An 8469-nucleotide genomic window follows, 5' to 3' on the forward strand; every position below is an offset into this window, starting at 1 on the left:
GAGATGGTTTACTGTATGTAACCATGTCTCATACCCTGTCGGGTTTGAGAAGGAGATAGGAAAATGCGCAATTGAGTTACCGGCTTTTCTATTATCTAGCGCTGAATTAAATATATATGTGTGTGTCTCACTGACATACAGTGAGGCTAAAAAGTATTTAGTCAGTCAGCAATAGTGCAAGTTCCACCACTTAAAAAGATGAGAGGCGTCTGTAATTTACATCATAGGTAGACCTCAACTATGGGAGACAAACTGAGAAAAAAAAATCCAGAAAATCACATTGTCTGTTTTTTTATCATTTTATTTGCATATTATGGTGAAAAATAAGTATTTGGTCAGAAATAAACAATCAAGATTTCTGGCTCTCACAGACCTGTAACTTCTTCTTTAAGAGTCTCCTCTTTCCTCCACTCATTACCTGTAGTAATGGCACCTGTTTAAACTTGTTATCAGTATAAAAAGACACCTGTGCACACCCTCAAACAGTCTGACTCCAAACTCCACTATGGTGAAGACCAAAGAGCTGTCAAAGGACACCAGAAACAAAATTGTAGCCCTGCACCAGGCTGGGAAGACTGAATCTGCAATAGCCAACCAGCTTGGAGTGAAGAAATCAACAGTGGGAGCAATAATTAGAAAATGGAAGACATACAAGACCACTGATAATCTCCCTCGATCTGGGGCTCCACGCAAAATCCCACCCCGTGGGGTCAGAATGATCACAAGAACGGTGAGCAAAAATCCCAGAACCACACGGGGGGACCTAGTGAATGAACTGCAGAGAGCTGGGACCAATGTAACAAGGCCTACCATAAGTAACACACTACGCTACCATGGACTCAGATCCTGCAGTGCCAGACGTGTCCCACTGCTTAAGCCAGTACATGTCCGGGCCCGTCTGAAGTTTGCTAGAGAGCATTTGGATGATCCAGAGGAGTTTTGGGAGAATGTCCTATGGTCTGATGAAACCAAACTGGAACTGTTTGGTAGAAACACAACTTGTCGTGTTTGGAGGAAAAAGAATACTGAGTTGCATCCATCAAACACCATACCTACTGTAAAGCATGGTGGTGGAAACATCATGCTTTGGGGCTGTTTCTCTGCAAAGGGGCCAGGACGACTGATCCGGGTACATGAAAGAATGAATGGGGCCATGTATCGTGAGATTTTGAGTGCAAACCTCCTTCCATCAGCAAGGGCATTGAAGATGAAACGTGGCTGGGTCTTTCAACATGACAATGATCCAAAGCACACCGCCAGGGCAACGAAGGAGTGGCTTCGTAAGAAGCATTTCAAGGTCCTGGAGTGGCCTAGCCAGTCTCCAGATCTCAACCCTATAGAAAACCTTTGGAGAGAGTTGAAAGTCCGTGTTGCCAAGTGAAAAGCCAAAAACATCATTGTTCTAGAGGAGATCTGCATGGAGGAATGGGCCAACATACCAACAACAGTGTGTGGCAACCTTGTGAAGACTTACAGAAAACGTTTGACCTCTGTCATTGCCAACAAAGGATATATTACAAAGTATTGAGATGAAATTTTGTTTCTGACCAAATACTTATTTTCCACCATAATATTCAAATAAAATGTTAAAAAAAACAGACAATGTGATTTTCTGGATTTTTTTTTCTCAGTTTGTCTCCCATAGTTGAGGTCTACCTATGATGTAAATTACAGACGCCTCTCATCTTTTTAAGTGGTGGAACTTGCACTATTGCTGACTGACTAAATACTTTTTTGCCCCACTGTATATATACCTATACTATGTGTACACATTTATTCTACCTATTCAATTCTATTCTGTCAGTGTGATTTTACTGTACACCGCACTGAATTTCCGGCTTTTCTATAGAACGCCGCTGTGTATTTCTCGCAAGTCACACCCATGGTTCGTGTGTAATACATAATTTTCTCTCCCCATAGACTTTCATTGGCGTATTTTTTGCACAATACGCTGACAAACGCAGCATGCTGCGATTTTCTACGCCCGTAACATACCATATATTACGGATGCATAATATACGGCAGATAGGAGCTGCCCCATAGAGAATCATTGGGCCGTGTGCAATGCGTATTTTCTGGACGTATTTTCTGCGCTCATACGTCTGTAAAACTCGCTAGTGTGACGCCGGCCTTAGGGTGATGGGATGTGTGCAGACACAGAATCGGGACTTACGTGAGCAGCAGTATAGAAAGTGAGGTGGTAAATACCGTATATACTCGAGTATAAGCTGACCCGAGTATAAGCCAACCCCCCTAATTTTGCCACAAAAAACTGGGAAAACTTGATGACTCGAGTATAAGCCTAGGGTGGGAAATGCAGCAGCTACCGGTAAATGTCAAAAGTAAAAATAGATACCAATAAAAGTAAAATTAATTGAGACATCAGTAGGTTAAGTGTTTTTGAATATCCATATTGAATCAGGAGCCCCATATAATGCTCCATACAGTTTATGATGGCCCCATAAGATGCTCCATATTTAAATATGCCCCATATAATCCTGCATAAAGGTTAATAATGGCCCCATAAGATGCTCCATAGACACATTTGCCCCCCAAAAATGCTGCATAAATGCTGATTATGGCCCCATAAGATGCTCCATAAAGATATTTGCCCTATATAGTGCTGCACAAACCTTGAATATGGACCTATAAGATGCTCCATACAGACACTTGCCCCATATAGTGCTGCACAAACGTTATGGCCCCATATAGTGCTGCACAAATGTTATGGCCCCATATAGTGCTGCACAAACGTTATGGCTCCATATAGTGCTGCACAGATGTTATGGCCCCATATAGTGCTGCACAAATGTTATGGCCCCATATAGTGCTGCACTAATGTTATGGCCCCATATAGTGCTGCACAAATGTTATGGCCCCTGTTATGAATAGGTAATTCAGAACCACAATGGACCTTGAAGTTCAGAGCACACAAGTGACCTGACAAAAACCACAAAACATAGGACGAGCTCTGAGACGTGGGAACTCTGCTGACCGCAATCCCTAAACCTATCAAACCACACTAGAGGTAGCCGTGGATTGCGCCTAACGCTCCCTATGCAACTCGGCACAGCCTGAGAAACTAGCTAGACCTGAAGATAGAAAAACAAGCCTACCTTGCCTCAGAGAAATTCCCCAAAGGAAAAGGCAGCCCCCCACATATAATGACTGTGAGTAAGATGAAAACACAAACACAGAGATGAAATAGATTTAGCAAAGTGAGGCCCGACTTACTGAATAGACCGAGGATAGGAAAGATAGCTTTGCGGTCAACACAAAAACCTACAAACAACCACGCAGAGGGGCAAAAAGACTAACGGTACGGAGGTGCACCCTCTGCGTCTCAGAGCTTCCAGCAAGCAAGCAAAACCAAAAAAGCAAGCTGGACAGAAAATATAGCAACAAAAGTAACACAAGCAGAACTTAGCTTATGCTGAGCAGACAGGCCACAGGAACGATCCAGGAGGAAGCAAGACCAATACTAGAACATTGACTGGAGGCCAGGATCAAAGCACTAGGTGGAGTTAAATAGAGCAGCACCTAACGACTTAACCTCATCACCTGAGGAAGGAAACTCAGAAGCCGCAGTACCACTCGTGACCACAGGAGGGAGCTTGATCACAGAATTCACAACAGGCCCCATATAGTGCTGCATAAATGTTATGGCCCCATATAGTGCTGCACAAATGTTATGGCCTCATATAGTGCTGCTCAAATGTTATGGCCCCATATAGTGCTGCACAAACGTTATGGCCCCATATAGTGCTGCACAAATGTTATGGTCCCATATAGTGCTGCAGAAATGTTATGGCCCCATATAGTGCTGCCCAGATGTTATGGCCCCATATAGTGCTGCACAAAGGTTATGGCCCCATATAGTGCTGCACAAAATTTATGGCCCCATATAGTGCTGCACAAATGTTATGGCCCCATATAGTGCTGCACAAATGTTATGGCCCCATATAGTGCTGCACAAATGTTATGGCCCCATATAGCGCTGCACAAATGTTATGGCCCCATATAGTGCTGCACAAACGTTATGGCCCCATATAGTGCTGCACAAATGTTATGGCCCCATAAAGTGCTGCTCAAACATTATGGCCCTATATAGTGCTGCACAGATGTTATGGCCCCATATAGTGCTGCCAAATGTTATGGCCCCATATAGTGCTGCACAGATGTTATGGCCTCATTTAGTGCTGCACATATGTTATGGCCCCATATAGTGCTGCACAGATGTTATGGCCCCATATAGTGCTGCACAGATGTTATGGCCCCATATAGTGCTGCACAGATGTTATGGCCCCATAGATGCTCCATACAGACACTTGCCCCATTTGCTTCGATTAAAAAAAAAATCACATACTCACCTCTCCGTCGCTCAGGCCCCCGGCACTTTCAATAGTTACCTGCTCCTTGTTCCGGTGCGGCTCCATCTTCCGCACTGACGTTCAGCAGAGGGCGCGCACTAACCATGTCACCATGCCCTCTGACCTGAGCGTCACTGCTGAAAACAGAGCAACGCCCGAAACGAGGAAAGGTGACTATCGCGCAGCGCTCCCCCTCCCCGTTATACTCACCTGGTCCTGGCGTGGTGCAGTCCCTGCTTCCCTGACGCCGCAGCTTCATGCTGTACTGAGCGGTCACCATTACCGCTCATTACAGTAATGAATATGCGGCTCCATCTCTATGGAAGGTGGAGCCGCATATTCATTACTGTAATGAGCGGTACCATGTGACCGTTCAGTACAGGAAGAATCTGCTGCTGCCGGCGCCGGGGAAGCCAGGGACCTGCAGGGACCGCGCCAGGACCAGGTGAGTATAATTTCACAGTCCCCGCTCCCCCTCACCTGCCGACCCCTGCGTATGACTCGAGCATAAGCCGAGAGGGGGACTTTCAGCCCAAAAAAGTGGACAGAAAATCTTGGCTTATACTCGAGCATATACGGTATACGAGGAGACAATATGGTGAACTGGAGTGATGTGAGAGAAGACAGTATGAGGAGGGAGGGGAATAGTGTGAGGAGACAGTATGCGGAGAGAAAATTGAGTTGGCACAGAATAGAAACTGAGTAGTGGGGGCGTAGCATGGGACAGTGTAAGGGCACAGCCAGAAGGGGACAGTATACCAAGCAGGGGGAGTGTGATAAGAGTACAGTATAAATACTGGGCCCTATAGGGGGGACACAGTGTGAGTGGACAGTGTGAAGAGGGGGCCAGTATGGAAAGGAGAGGTCAGTGTAAAGAGCATGTACCATAAGAGGGACAATGTGGGGGTCATATTTTGTGCAGACAATATAGTGAGGGGCAATTTTATATTGAGGAGCATTATAATAACACTTCTATCTTTCAGGGCATCATGTGGAGATTTTCTGCAGAAGAACGGAGAAGATGGAAGTCTGCAGAGAAGAGCTGTGGATGAAAAAACTGATCATGGGATCTGGACAAGATGAAGAAAAGAAGAACGGCTCCAGAGACGACGTCATCTATAAGGTACCTGGATGTAGGGGTATGTGCACACGTCAGGATGCACAAAAACCGAACATTTCTGCCAGAAATCCGCATGCGTTTTTTTTCGCGTTTTTTATGCGTTTTTTTGCGTTTTTATGTGTTTCTTTCCCGTTTTTTTTTGGCCGTTGTTTTCCAAATGCATAGAATAGCGGGAAAAATGAGAAAAAGCGGCAAAATTGATGAACGTGCTGCTTTTTTTTACCGCTATGTGTTTTTTTCGTGGAAAAAAATGCATCATGTGCACAAAAATTGCAGAATGCATTCGAGATGATAGAATGCATAATGCAAGTGTTTTTAATGAGTTTTTATAGCGGTTTTATGCTGAAAAAAACGTGAAAAAAACGTGAAAAAACCTGAACGTGTTTACATGCCCTAAATGTTATTTGTGATACTAACTAACTCTCATGTTTTATTTATGTTAGGAGCATTAAAGGGGATGTCCAGGTTTGTGATGAGTCTGCAGTCATTCTTTGTGACTGCAGACTTCTGACTTCTCACAGTGCGCACTGCACGCAGGATTCTCTCATGCTGGCTGTTTAGATACATGCGGTAACGTGCTGACTAGACATATGTGGCCTCACTCAATGAAAATGAACTGAGTGAGGCCGGGCACGTCTAGCCGGAATGTGGTCAGAAGTATACAAATCACATGCTTGTGCTGACATGACCGTCCACCGGCAAGGGGGAATCCTAAAAGTCTGCAGTGCACGAGTTGACTAGTTGTGAGAATTCAGAAGCTGCGATGTCAGGATTCAGCTCTGTAGGATCCAGTAGTCGTCACATGGACACTTCACTCATATGTGACTTTCATACTTGTGGTCCTGTGACAACGAGCTTCTCTTCTGCTTCTCTCAGTTTTTCACTGAACATTGAGAGCATTAGGGAGAGGAGCTCGTGGGTACATGACTAAGGCCGGGATCACACTTACGCGAGATGCGGCCAAGTCTCGCAGGTGAAATCCCTCCTCTGGCGCCGGCACTCCGGAGCGGAGTGTGCAGCCGCACAGCAATACATGGAGCTGCACGCTCCGCTCCCAAGTGCCGGCGCCAAAGGAGGGATTTCACCTGCAAGACTCGGCCATATCACGCGTATGTGTAATCCCGGCCTAAGTGTGCAAATCGCATATGTCCTGGGGAGGGGCGCCAAAATGAATTCTTGCCCCTGGTGCCAGAAACCCTAGATACACCTCTGCCGGTATACCATGGTGAGCGGTGATTACCGGGTCCGGTGGAAGGAGGTCTGTGCACAGGCAGTGAGGCAGGGACTGATTGTGTGCACAGAGAGAATGGAGACCCGGAGACTGCCCGTCCCAGTCTACACCGTAGCCTGGAGCCCTCATTATCATAGGAATATGGCAGTTAATTGTTTTTCTAAAGCTTTATTGTGTAGTTTTAGGTCAGAGGGATGGTTAGGGATGAGTTAGCAAGGTGCAGGGACAGGTAGTGATGGCTACTTGCAGACATGTGCGGCAATTGTGGTTTTGCAAATGTGGTAAGACAAAAAAACACTGCTAGCAGCGTTTTTTTCCATTGCTGCAAGTACCACATTTGCCGGATCGCGGCAAAACCGCAAGTGACGCCAGGGGTGAACCTAGCCTCTCTGCTGCCTGAGGCGAACTGCAAGACGGCGCCCCCCCACGTAGTAAAATCAGTACAAGTCCGACTCCCAGCAATGTGTGTGTCCCAGCAGGTCAGGAGACTGGGCACCTCTGCACCTCAGCCCGGGTAAGTAACAGTCACCTGCCGGGCACGCCGCACATTAGGTTGTTGTGACACTGCACTGTCACCAAGTGTCAGAGCAGGGATTGCAGGGAGAGTTGGCACCACGTGTTCTGACTGCCACTCCCTGTCTTTAAGGATGCTCTGCCGCCTGAGGCAAAGTATTCAACTTGCTTCATGATAGCAGCACCCCTGAGTGCCGCACATGTCCGCAAGTCCCATAGGGAATGAATGAGGCTGAACGCAGTGTTGCTGTAAGTGGCAGATGTGGAAAAACTGCCGGATCTGCTGCAAAAGGCGACTTTCACATCAGCGATTTATGGCAAAGTCACTGCCGATAGTGTCATACTCACCAAAGGGGGAGGCAGCACTAAAAGTGCCTAGGGCAGCAGAAACTCTAAATACGGCCCTGCCGAGAACTTCATCAGACAATGACAACTCGACTGCAGACGTGTATGAAGAGTTCAGAAGAAGTTTATTGAGGGTCTCGCTGTGATATCTGCAATCTTCATAGTAAGAATATTGCTACAGATGCCACTATTATTACTGGCAGATAAGACTGGAATAAGGGAAAGAGAAATGAACATTGATGTTAGGAGGATCACAAACACTTCAATCTTGGGATTATGGTGGGACCCCTGGTGATAATAATGTTAGCCCCTCATATAAATAGGGGAAACCTTAATATTTTGTGAATAACCTTTATAGCCCCTATAAAAACACAAGACGGTCATGTCAGTAACCAATGGCCACTCGCCCACTTTAATACTAGGTTAATGCCAGGAGCAGATATTGATATGGGGCCAGTGTTAGATCAGTGGCCCAAAGCCATTTAACCCTTTTGATAACACCCTCCAGTGCCCACGTTGATGACAATTTTTGTGCCATTGTTATATTTCTTGCAGCTGATTTTTAGGTGTATGTTCACCACCGCACTGTATTTTATTATTGTGATTATTTCTGATTGTTATTAAACCTGTATAAAAAAGGAAAATAAAATTTTACAAATAAGAAATCGACTTCAGCATCATTTGGAGACCAAAGATGTTATCACAATCACCTATAAGAGCTGATTGTAATTTCATACACTGCACGGTGTGAATTACTATGTACAATGTGACTCTGATTTCTCCGGAGAGAATTGTTGGAGGAGCAGCCTTCAGTTAAGTTTCTGTAGTGTAGTGGTTATCACGTTCGCCTCACACGCGAAAGGTCCCCGGTTCGAAACCGGGCAGAAACA

General features: G+C 45.6%; 1 non-coding gene across 1 annotated transcript; it reads left to right on the forward strand.

The window, feature by feature from the left end:
• Nucleotides 1–8396: 8396 nt before the first annotated feature.
• TRNAV-CAC (transfer RNA valine (anticodon CAC)) lies at nt 8397–8469 on the forward strand. Its single transcript has one exon. It is a non-coding gene; the product is annotated as a tRNA-Val (tRNA).

The sequence above is a fragment of the Ranitomeya imitator genome, chromosome 4, assembly GCF_032444005.1.
Source record: "Ranitomeya imitator isolate aRanImi1 chromosome 4, aRanImi1.pri, whole genome shotgun sequence".
In the NCBI taxonomy this organism is placed as follows: Eukaryota; Metazoa; Chordata; class Amphibia; order Anura; family Dendrobatidae; genus Ranitomeya; species Ranitomeya imitator.